Source organism: Narcine bancroftii, chromosome 4 (genome assembly GCF_036971445.1).
Source record: "Narcine bancroftii isolate sNarBan1 chromosome 4, sNarBan1.hap1, whole genome shotgun sequence".
Classification (NCBI taxonomy): Eukaryota; Metazoa; Chordata; class Chondrichthyes; order Torpediniformes; family Narcinidae; genus Narcine; species Narcine bancroftii.
Genome location: NC_091472.1, coordinates 13,081,947 through 13,094,589, shown reverse-complemented (window position 1 = coordinate 13,094,589; position 12,643 = coordinate 13,081,947). Strand labels below are relative to the sequence as shown.

At 42.6% G+C, this 12,643-nt stretch overlaps 1 protein-coding gene across 9 annotated transcripts in view; it reads left to right on the top strand.

The window, feature by feature from the left end:
* The window catches only part of LOC138760334 (homeobox-containing protein 1-like), a 127,245-nt gene that overhangs the window by 62,285 nt on the left and 52,317 nt on the right, over positions 1-12,643 (top strand). For 7 of the 9 annotated variants that reach the window (XM_069930775.1, XM_069930780.1, XM_069930774.1 and 4 more), the window contains one exon: positions 3,415-3,640. The exons of 1 other annotated variant lie outside the window; for it this stretch is intronic. The gene's annotated coding sequence lies outside the window, so the exon portion shown is untranslated. The remainder of the gene's footprint in view (positions 1-3,414; positions 3,641-12,643) is intronic. One more of the 9 variants, XM_069930778.1, reaches the window with a different exon arrangement.

The following is a 12,643-nucleotide window of genomic DNA, read 5'->3' as shown; positions in this document are numbered from 1 at the left end:
GATACTGCTTGATAGTAAGGTAGACACGATCACTCATTATGATGAGCGTTGTGACAGTCGTGAGAAGAGTGGGAAAAGATGCTGTACATTTTTGTGTGTGTGGCCACCACAAGAAGATAAGATGCATATAATCAAACTTAAGTTGGTTTCAGTTACCTGCATTTATCTATCTATATTTTATCTGTATTTGTCTTCTATGAATCTTTCTTTAAAATATTAATATCTTATGCCATAGGGTCCCCCCTTTGTCTTGGTAAACAATATTGATATTGTAAAGAGTTCCCCTTCCCCTGCCTCTACCAGGGGAGGGGGAGTAGGCCCCCACAAAATCATAGGCTCAAGCTAACTGGCCCACCTGCCACCCCTCCGTTATGGTCTTCCCCCTCCCCTCCTTCCCCCCACCTTTGTTCCGGCTTCCACCCCTCTTCCCCTCCCCTCCGTTATGGCCTCCCCCACCCCTTCCCCTCCCCTCCCCTCCCATTCCCCACTTCTCGCTCCCCCTCCTCCCCCCCCCCCATTAATATGTGATTATTATGCACTGTGTGTGTATTTGTGTGCATTATCACCTGGAGAAACACTGCTTTGTATATGTATATACAGTCAGATGATAATAAACTTAAAGTTGAAATAGTCTCCTTTGTTCTCACTATGAACATAAGGTCATCAAAATAGTATATGAAATACAGAGCCAAGCGAACCCATACTCAGCAAATTATGTTAAAATCCTGTGGTCCTATCATATCTAGTGGCCAATAATACAAGTTGTCTCTTGGTATTGAAGTGGTTCTAATTTTATAGACATTCATGAGTCTATTTTGTTTGTAAGTCAAAAAATTACTCAAAGATGACTCTGTGATAACTACACTTTCACAGTATTGAAATGAAAAATATCAAAAGCACTGGCTGAAAAGAAAATGGGGATAAAGAGAGAGGAAACTACTTCTGCTGTTTGTAGGAATCCTTCTCACTGTCCCAGGTATAATGTGACAATGAACGTAAAACTTAAAAGTCTATTGTCATATTATACTTGGGACAGTGAGAAGGATTCTTCCATAAACATTTTAGCAAGTCGATTCTAACATTCACACAGCCTTACAAAGTAGCTAGGCAAAAGCACTGTGAAGGAGCATCGGGTTTCAATGAGAAAGATCAATTAGCACATGGCAGGGGCAGCATGAGAGCAATGATGAGGGGTTTATTCAGGAGCCTAATGTCTGTGGGGAAGGAATTCTGTGTGCACTTTCACACACAAGGCTATTTGGTTCTTTCCATGACTGAGACCAGTTAGGGGACTAGATAAAATCCGAACTGTTACAGGGAAGACTTGCAGAGCTAACTGTGCATGTCGCCAAGCTGCTTCAGTCACGGTAACAATGCTGTCATACACACAATTGCCCGTGCTTGTCATGTTCGCAAATCCAATTTGGTTAATTACTAATCAATGAGATGTTGCTGATCATTTCATTAAGTGGCATTACTCAGATCTAAATTATTCACAGATACTCATCTTGGGTTTCACCAGGGTCATTGGATTCCAAAGCCGATAATGGCCTTAATCCACATATGGATGAAAGAACTGAATTCTAGCAGCAAGTCATGACCTATTTTCCCTTAGCGTTAAGGCATCATCTGACTGAGTTTGGCATCTTAGATGAAGATGGTGCTTGTTGAAAGTCAATCATTCCATCTGTGGGATTTTGTTTCTTCATCCTCAGTAGGCCTCCTGTGGACTTGAATCTTCAGATAATCTGAGAGAAAATTATTGGTGAATGGAATTTTTGAGAAAAGCTTCGTAAAATACATATACCATGGACTTGCACTGGAAATTGATTATTTTAATAAACACGCAAATGTGCTGGTGAAACTCAACAGGTCCCAGGTATCCTTGGCATTGAGCTCAGGCCTGAATTGTTGGTTATACATCTTTAACTCCTCTGGATGCTGCAGGAGCCACTGAGTTTCTCCAGCACTTGTGTATTTACTACAATCACAGCATCTACAGACTTGTTTCACTTGGATTATTTTAAATTAAGTTATGAAGAGCAATATTAGGACTAAGGCTTGTGAGAATTTCAGAAATTGCTAACCTTGTTAAAGAGATAAATAAAATATGAACATTAGAAGAAAATAAATAAATGTTCATCTTCCACAAGTAGGTGGAGGAGAGTAGTATGGCAGAGATTATTGTTTCTCGCTTGCATATTGAGACAGGGGAATTAATGGCTGAGATGACAAACAAAATTTTACATCTCTCTTTATAGTAGTGATCCAAAGAGCCTACCAAAAATAACATGTAAATGGGGACAAAATGGACTGAGGAACAACCTACATTTAATGTTGGGAGAGGCAAGATTGGAATGATCCCACGGATATGGTTGCCTTTATTCTATGGTTCTGTTAGAGATAGCTGAAGAAGAGGTTGTGATCTTTGAAAATCTCATGGATTCCAAAGAGATTCCAACAGATTGGAAATGGAAAATGCAATATCGGTTTTCATGAAAGGAAGGAAAAAGATAATGGGGGTATTGCAATCCTGTAACCTGACATTATTTGTCTGGAAAATGCTGGACTTCAGTGATAACAGGTTAGTAGTCAACATAGTTTTGTGAAAGGGAAATCATGTACTGTGGTTGTATAAGGACATATGACAGGAAAAACATGACATGGTCTATTTGTTGGAATGGAGATTAAATGCTGACACAGACTGATGAATTGAAAAACCTCTTTCCACATTATAACTTTGTATTTCTCTGTATGATATGAAAACAATTTAAAAAATTACCTGAGTAAAATGCCTTAATATATTTTTGCGAATAAATAGATTGATGTTTTAGTGATAAATATGTACCAGTCTGGAGTGTCATGTCTGCAGGAGTGAAAGTTCCAGACAGTCTTTTATAAGATGAACTTATAAGAGGAATTGTGGCTCAAAGCATATGTTATGGATAGAGAATTTGGGTTAAAAAGGGTTTAAGTTAAAATGTGATGATTAGTCATAAAAGGGGAAGCAAGAGTAGACAGGGGGCTAACCACAAGAGTTTAGCTGGAAAATGTTACAACAGACTTGCAACAGATTTAACTACGGAGAGACATGCAGGAGCCAAAGATTGATAAAGAGTGAAAAACAGGATTTGGTGTGAGCAGAGGTCATGAATGATCGTGGTGTGCGTGACTAACATGATACTAAACAAGTACAAGCGTAATCAGGATGATTCTGCAAAAACTAACCAATTAAAGCAGTGTAGTGGAGATGCCGAAGGACAAGCAAATTGTATATAAAAACAACGCACTGTATGTATCGGGGCTCGACTTGGCGAGAAGCCGGTTGAGTCCAACTTTGCAGACTTGTGAATAAAGCTTGTTGTGTCACCGATCTTAAAGAGACTCATTTGTGAGAATTTGTGTTTCTGACAGCATACATGGTAGTTCGGACGCTACAGCAGACATCACATTACCGTTGCTGGAGTGAATTAGAAGGTCTTCCTAACTTCACTGCAATGGTCTCACTTCTACTTCTCAGCTGATGGATCATTACTTCGCATCCTGCATTCAATGAACAAGCTCATCATTCCACAGGATTGGTAACAGCGGATGAATCTTCCATGGGCCTTGTGACCTAAGACAAATGTGGACAGCAAAGGTAAACAATCATCGAAACCAATAGATTTGTTCATATGATGGTGGATATACAAATAATAATTTACAGCGCAGTGACACCAACGTCATCAGGAGGTGTGGGCTTATTTTTGGCTAATTTTCCTTAAGGTGGCGACAGCAGACTGTTTTGTTTTTAACGTAACATAAATGTTCTATTTTCTTTCTCTGTGCATTTCTAAGAATTGTGAGGATATTATAGTTTAGATTTGCATCTAAAATGGAAATACTAAATCCTGAAAACCTAGGGAATTCAGAAATCACTTGCACTTTCACCTCAATAGGCACAACTTTGTCCTGACCAACTACATGTCCTAAACATGTCAACGTAGCATGTCCAAATTCAATTTTTAATAGGGTGTAAATAGGGCAGCATGGACTCATGGGCCAAAATGGCCTGTCATGGTTGTATGTCAATTTTTTTTTAATACAGACATTTTGAGGTTTCTTGCACACACATAGACATAACCTTGCAAGTTCCAGTGCCTTGACTGGGGTTGTTGCCATGAGGTTGATTATAATAAGTGTTTTTTTCAGGAAGAGAATTCTATTGGAGTTGGCTTTTCCTACTCGCTTCATGACAATTGGACCTCCAGAGAATTGCATCTTTTGATGCAATGGGTAATTTGCAGTAGCAATTTTATCCTCTTATTTACCTAAGCAGTCATAGGGAGAACATGCAAAGTCCACAGAGACAACAGCAGAAGTGGGAACTAAACCTGTGAGATAGCGGTTCTATGTGCTCCACTCGGCCACTCTACCCTCCCTTAGTTTTCTCCTGCTGCTTGGCCTCCTTCTTCCTTCCCTCTATCAGAACCCTCTCTCCCAATCCTCACCTCCACTCTCCTCCCTCAATCCAAATGGAGATATACAACACTGAAACAAGACCTTTGACCTAACTCTTATTTGCAGCCAAGATATCTACCTCAAGTTCAAATTTATTGTCAGGAGTTCTATACATGCATGACATCACATACAACCTGGAGATCCTTTTTTCCTGAGGGTCAGGTAGAATTTCTGCTTATCAGTATTGTAAACTGTACTCAATGAAAAAATATGTACACAAGAGAAATGTAAAGAAAGAAATGTAAACAAACTTGGTGCAAATGCACAAACAATATTCAGTGATAAATTATGTGTAAAGTTGACGTATAAAATAGGATGTGAGCTAGTCCTGTTTGCCTGCATTTGGCGCATATCCCTCTAGCCCAGTGGTTCTCAACCTTTTTCTTTTCACTCATATACCACTTTAAGTAATCTCTATGACATCAGTGTTCTGTGATTAGTAAGGGATTGCTTAAGGTGGGATGTGAGTGGGAAGGGAAGGTTGAGAATCACTGCTCGAGACCCAATTGTTACTGAAATATTTTGCTTGAGAAAATTTGTCATTGACCCATTTCCTTTGGAGTTATGAAACTGTGCACATAACGAGCCAATTAGGGATAACAAAACAGTGGTTTTCAAACTTTTCTTTCCACCCACATCTTAAGCAATCCCTTACTAATCACAAAGCACCTATGGCATAGGGATTACTTAAAGTGGGATGTGAGTGGAAAGAAAAAGGTTGAGAACCACTGCTCTAGGCCTTTCCTATTGATGACCTTCTACCCCTTCCTCTGGCATTTCATTCCAGACACCCACCACCCTCTTGTGGATAAAGTTGCCCTTCAGATCCTTTTTTCAAATCTGACTCCTCTCCCTTTCAACCTGTGCTTTTGATATTCCTTCCTGGGAAAAGATTATTTATCCTATCTGTGCCCCTAATGATTCTTCTGTAAGATCACCCGTTGCACTCAAAAACGGAGACGTCGAGGTTCACTTCAAGAATTGATTAATATATTTTTTGTTCACTTTATTAACCCCAATTTTTTTTTACAAAAGGAAAACCACCTTAATTTTGTATTTGTACATTTCCATCACTGTATATTGTTGCATTCATTTCCATTTTCACCATAGTCATTTACTATGGCACCTTGTCGTTACCATTCACTTCTGTTGTTTGAGGGGCTTCCCCACAGCACCCTCGGATTGGCTGCACGAAGCCTCAGTGCGTCCCTCAGCACGTAGTCTGCTGCCTGGAATGTGGCAGTCGGCCACATTTCTGCACCAACATCTCCGTGTGCTGAAAGACCAGCGGGTTTCGAACAAACCAAAAGTGCGTCTTTCACCAAGTTGATGATTTTCCAGCTGTTCTGGATGTCTGACTCACGTGCATCCTCTGTCACACTGCCTCGGGATGAACCATGACAAGGACTCCACACACGCTCTTTGCACATCTGCTTTCTTCATAGAGGTGGGTGACTCTCTCCACTCCACTGCAGTCATCTCAGGGACAATGTGCGTTGTGGGTGATGTTCCAGTGATACAGGAAGGGTCTGACTCGGAAGGTTCCTCTCTCTGCCATCCAGGCCAGGTTCTGGTACTTGTTTGTGAGTACTAATGATGAGGCATTCTGTTAGATGACCTGGATCGTCGGCTCTGGGAAACATCCCACCACGTCCATTGTATACTCATCTCAGTGCTTGCAGGATGTTCTGTGCTGACCAGTGCTTTATGGCCTTGTGGTTAAAGGTTTTTGTCTGGAAAAACTTTTTCGTGAAGGATAGATGGTGTGGCAAAGTCCAGCTGACTGGGACAGGCCTATCCTTCGCAACACCTGGGCAGGTAGAGCCTCAGCACACAGAGGCATTTGATGTCCACGCACAGCTTGATCCAGCCATACACGAAGGTGGTCATCAGGAAGAGGGCCATTTTGGGTATTCCCTTACCCTTGTTGTCTGGCGACATGCTGGCAACCCTTTGTCCCTTTCCAACTTGAATTCCCATGAGAACCGCATGGATGCTCTGGTAACCACCAGGTCAGATGTGTGGGGAGGGGTGGGTGGACTACACCTGTACCACATACAGAATGACCAAGAACACCTTGCACCTGATGACAAGATTCTTCCCTGTTATTGAGAGGGAGTGCTGTGCCCACAGACCCAATTTCTCATTGACCTTTGAGATCTGCTCGAGCCTTTTGTTGTTGCATACATTGGCCCCTCTAAACCATATCTCTCTCCTACCCCAACAGCTTCAGGTGATCAGATATGACTATGAAGGGGACAGTGGACTGGTTGCTCTTCCAGTTTACCCTGGCACCTGATAGACTAAAAATGGTCACAGATCTTGATCAGTCTGCAGACTGAATGAGTGTCCGAACAGAACACAGCATCGTACTGGGATGTCTTGACCCGTGTCAGTCCACTGTCTGGCAACTCCACTCCTTTTTCCCCTGTCTTTCCTGATGGATTCACAAAGGGCTCTATGCAGCACTGGAGAGAGCTGGCAACCGTGTCTGACTCCAGACTTGATGGAGAAGCTAAATATGTTTCCCACGCATTGATTTGGACTGCACTACAGATGTCCATGAGGAGCAATTAAATCCAATTTCTAAATGGCTCCCCAAAGCTCATTTTGGAGAGTACATCCATCATCTACATGTGTGATATCCAGTCAAAAGCCTTCTCCTGGTCTAAGCTGAACAGGCAGTTGTCCACTCCTTGCCCTGCACCCAGGCAATGCTATCTCTGAGCAACGTGAGACTGTCAGAGATTTTCCTGCCTGGAACCATGCAGGTTTGGTCTGGGTGATCACATGCCCAGAGCAGACTTGACTCGCTTGGACAAGATTTTGTAGTCAATGTTTAACAAAGATATGGCTCTCCAATTCCTGATAACCTCATTTTCCCCCTTCTGCTTGAAAACAAGGGCTATGATGCCCTTCCTCATGGAGTTGACATGCTGCCTGCCAGGAGCATATACTTCCAGTAGGTCTGGGCCCTCCCAGTCCCTCAGCTGGTAAGCAGTTGTTTCCAGGAGTTTTATTCAACCCAAAGGAACAGATGGACTCTGTCAGCTCCCTCAGGGTAATTGGCTAGTCCAAATTCTCCTGCTTGCTGTTGTCTAAGACCTTCATTATAGAGGACAGGAAGTTTTGGAAGCCCATTCTGTCTGTCGCCTTCGTGTCGTACAGTTCGGCATAAAAGGATGTGTTAATCCACTGCCTGTCTGTGAGGGTGGACTGATCTGTCCTCTTTCTTAAGACTGTGGATCTCAGAACTCCCTCTGTGAACCTTTTGGAAGAAGTGTGAATATGTCTTGTCCTGCTCCACTTTGTGGACTCTGAATCAGAAGATGATTTTGGACGACTGTGGTGAATAGCACAGCTTGCTAGCTCTTCACCTCTCAGAGTTCCTCTCTCACATTCCCTTTCTATTCCTCCCACCACCCCCCCCCCCCCCCCCCGACTGAAGGAGGAGTTGCTGCAGGTCAATCTGGTGTTGGCTCAGTTCTCTCTGCCTCTGTCTTGCTCTCTGAACACACTTGAGGATAAAGAACTTTTTGATATTCTCCTTGATTGCTTCCCATCAAGTCACTGGGGAGTCAGAGGAGGGTTTCACTGCTCGCCAACATTGTCTGGGGTCAGCAACTTCATGTTCAGCTTCCACGTTCCCTTCTCCGCCTTCTGGCTCTCTTGTTGGTGACAGGAGCCACGAAGGAGGCAGTGATCAGAGAAGATGTTTGTGGTTCTGACCGTGATGGTCTTCAACATGAAGACAAAGTCTATCTGAGACCAGGTTGAGCTGTCTGCACCTGCTAAAGGTGTTGCACAGCTGTGTGTCCTTTGCCGCCCCATCAGGAGTCAGGAGGAGCTGTCCATTCTGCTGTTGGCACCACTGGATCAATGATGCAGTTGATTGGCCTGGACGTCGCCGGCAATGGTGGGCACTGATGGAGGACTGCCATACTCTCATTCTGCATGGGCAAAGTGTACACGTTGATCAGCCAGAGTAGGGTATTGTGGTACTTCAGATTCACCACAAGGAGACGCTTCCCAACCACCTCCTTAACCTCAGTGATTATAAAGTTGCCTCCTAAATGCCAGATACTCAGACCTGAAGCATGACAATCATTTCTTTCCCCCCCCCCCCCCCCCCCTGCCGCCATCTCTGATCATACAGACAATCCGTGGGACAACCATCGTGATCTCCTCAATAGTTCCTGAGGTGTGGCAGCTCATACTATGAACGTCACATCTATCTTGACTTTGGCAAGGTATTGCAAAGCGTTTACACATCACAGTGCGTTTGACACTGTGTCTTTTCAGGATTTCTTTTTTAGTCTCCATTTAGCAATCCTTACAGTCCAATGTCAGTCAGCCTGCACCCTCATTCCCATGGCTTTGGTGAACTGCAGCACCGATTTCTGGCCCAGGGAAAGCATGTGATCTTCAACTGAGAATAGGGTCTCCTCAAGCAAAGCTTTTGATTCCTTCTCCTCCATCTCCTCCATTGCCTGGCTGGCATGTATTCTCCTCCCAGAGTTGGGAACTGACCGTCTCTGCACTGCTCTCGGTCTCCCAGAGCTGGGTTGTGACTGTCTCTGTACTGCTCCTGGTCTCCTGGAGCTAGGGAGTGGTGACTGCTTCTGTACTGCCTCTGATCTTCCAGAGCTGGGAGGCAACGGCCTCTGTACTGCTCTAGGTCTCCTGGAACTAGGAGGTGATTACTACCTCTGGTCTCCTGGAGCTGGGTGGCAACAGCCTCTGTACTGCTCCTGGTCTCCTGTGCTGGGTGATGACGCCTCTGTACTACTCCAGCTATCCCGGAGCTAGTGGGTGGTGACTGCCTCTGGTCTTCGAGAGCTGGAAGGCAACAGCCTTTGTACTGCTCCCAGTTTCCCAGATCTTGGGGGTAACAGCCTCTGCACAGCTCCCAGTCCCCTGGAGCTGGGGGTCGCTGGGTACTGTGCATCCCACAGTTAGGCTTACTTGTAACCTGTTCTCTTTCTATCCCCTCTGTTTCGGCATTTCCAGTGCCTTCATCCACCGCTCGTGCTAGCTTCATCCTTGAATGACGAGAGGTTGCTGGCTTCTGTTTGCACCTTGACCCTTTTCTTCCCACTGCTTGTAATTTGGGTTGCAAATTTCTTCCGAGCATCTTTTTGGGTTTTTTTCCTCACCGTTTTTCCTCTGTAGCTCCCTCCTCCATTTACTCTGCTGCCTCAAGATAGGCCTCTAGCTTCATGGGCTGGGATTTGAGGGTTGGAGGTGGACATGAGGCAAGTTTAGCAGAGTTGGGAGTTTTCTCTTTGGCGTGTAGAAGGATGAGAGGAGACGTAATATAGGTCTACAAGATTATGAGAGGCATAGATAGGATGGACAGCCAGCACCTATTTCCCAGGGCATGAATAGCAGATGACATAAGTAACCATATAACCATAACCATATAACCACTTACAGCACAGAACAGGCCAGTTCGGCCCTACTAGTCCATGCCGTAACAAATCCCCACCCTCCTAGTCCCACTGACCAGCACCCAGTCCATACCCCTCCAGTCCTCTCCTCTCCATGTAACTATCCAGTCTATCCTTAATATAACCATATAACCACTGACAGCACAAAACAGACCAGTTCGGCCCAAAGTAAAGGGAGGCACTTTTTTTTGCACAGCATTGTGGGTGCCTGGAATGCCTTGCCAAAGATAGTGGTGGAGGATGAAACATTAGGGCCATTTAAGAGACTCTTACACAGGCATGTAGATGGAAGAAAAAGAGGGTTACGGGGTAGGGAGGGTTTAGTACTTTGTTTTAAGGAATATATGGGTGGGCAGAAGAGTCTGTACTATGCTTGGGGTCTCCTCGCTGCTCCTGGTCGCAGTCTCGACCAGGGTTTCTGTCATAGTGGAGGTTGAGGGGGTGTTGATCTTGCTGGGGGTGATGATGTTAGTTTGTAAAGATATATAACAAACGTTTTGGCCTGAGCCCTTCATCAAGGTATAGCCAACCTATCAGGCCTGACCCATTCTTCAAGATCACCTTGCAGTAGCTGGAACCACCATCAGAACTCTTAATTCCAGCAGTTACAAGTTGACAGTTAAATACAGACAAGCTGGCCTGCTTGTTTTTACATTCCTTATTAAGTGCCCGATGAATCTTTCTACAGGAAGTGTCTGATGAATTTTTCAATGGGTTAACTCAGTCTTTTACCACACTCAATGGTGTTTTAACAAGAATAGCTCAATCAGTCTTATCAGGGCCCAGGTTCAATCAGTCATTTAACTTGCCTATAGGCACTTCCTCTTCAAAGACTTCACGTCTCATTTATTGTTACTGTTGGTACCCTGCTTATCACTGAAGGGTGCTCTCCGTTCGCCATCGTAATTTTAAATTCAGTTTGCTTGTAAAAGTCAAGTTTCCCATCCTGTACTAGTAAAACACAAAATTCTGTGGACACCGTAGTTGAGGTTCAAAACACAAAATTCTAAAGAAACTCAGCAGGTCAAACTGTCCTTTGTGTAGCAACGGCAGAGATACATAACTGTCGTTTCGGGCTTGAGCCCTTCATCAAAGTATGAGAAAATGCGGTTGATAATGATTTAAGAAATTTATATAAATTAAATGATTTGCCTTTATTTGATAAAATTGTTGAAGATTTGAAAAGGTGGAATACCCTACCTATTACCTTAGTAGGTAGGCTAAATTGAGTTAAAATGAATATTTTTCCTCGAGTTCAATGTCTTTTTCAGTCGATCCCTATCTCAATTCCTCAAAAATATTTAAGGATTTAAATGCGAGTGTTAGGAACTTTTTATGGAAAGGAAAAATGGCAAGGGTTTCTTTAGAAAAATTGACTTGGAAGTTTGAATTGGGGGGGCTTACAATATCCCCATTTTAAGAACTTCTATAAAGTTGCTCAATTGAAATTTATTAATGCACTGCTGAGTTTAGATAAAATCCCTGCTTGGGTTAATATAGAAATTAGTAAGATAGGAGAAATAAATTTACAGGATTTTATTTATAAATGGAATTCTAAATTGTTGGTAGGAAATACAGAAACACCTATTTTGAAACATCTGATTGAATTATGAAATAATATTGATAATGAAATAGGTATGAAAGGTTTAATATATCACAAAATGCCCCTCTGTCAAAATAGATAATCAATGGATAATAAATTTTTGAAGATTGAGAATTATTTAGAGAATGGAAGATTTTTAACATTTGAACGAATGAAGAATAAATTTAATGTGCTTTAAATTGACATTAAGAAGGGAAGTAGATTTAAATAGACAAATAAATGAGAAAGATTGGATGAATTATGTAAGAATAATATGACAAAAATCATAAACGTAAGATACAGGTTAATTCAATACAATTTGTTTTGTATCAGTTATATTTTGTTACAGATCTAAAGGATCCCAAAACCCAGAGGCAATAGAAATTCACCAAGGCAAATAGTTATTTAAATAAAAGTCATTTTTAATTTTCTTTAAACATAAAAACCATCAAACTTTAACTTGCTACCATTAACTTAACCCCCTTCTAATTCTAAGCTCACTTGAATGTAATGTGTGTATGAGTTCAGAAAAGTTCTTTGATTTACATTCTAATCTCACTTCTCACTCCTCCAGGCTTACTGGTTGCAGGCCATTCTTATACTGTGCACAGAATTTAACATTTATGAATTTCACCAGGCTTTGATGCTAAATGGCTACCACTCAGGAAGGTTCTTTTCTGTTTGCAGAGAGAGATTTGTTGCTCGTTGGACACACACAAACTGATTCCCTCTGATCAGCCACTTCAAGTGTCTTGCCGAAGAAACTTGCCCCATCAGGGTTTTCCAAATGATAACTTCTTCTTCTGCAGGTCACCATAGAGTTCCTTTGTTTCCCTTATTTCAGGTGAAACACTCTAACCAGCCATTTCCTTGTATGGACCACAAGGGTTTTCAACAGGCTGAACTCACAACTCACAACTGTCTCTGTCTTCAAAATGGGGTTACAATGAAGGTGTCACGTGATGGAGTAGTGGCCGGTCAGGAAAACCAGCCCTCTCCAGGAAAAAAGGTAGAAAAAGACAAAGCACAACAAAAATAGAATGTAAGAAATAGAAGATAAAGTTACAGAGAAGAGAAAGAGGATGGCACCCAAGAAGGAGAAAATAAAAAC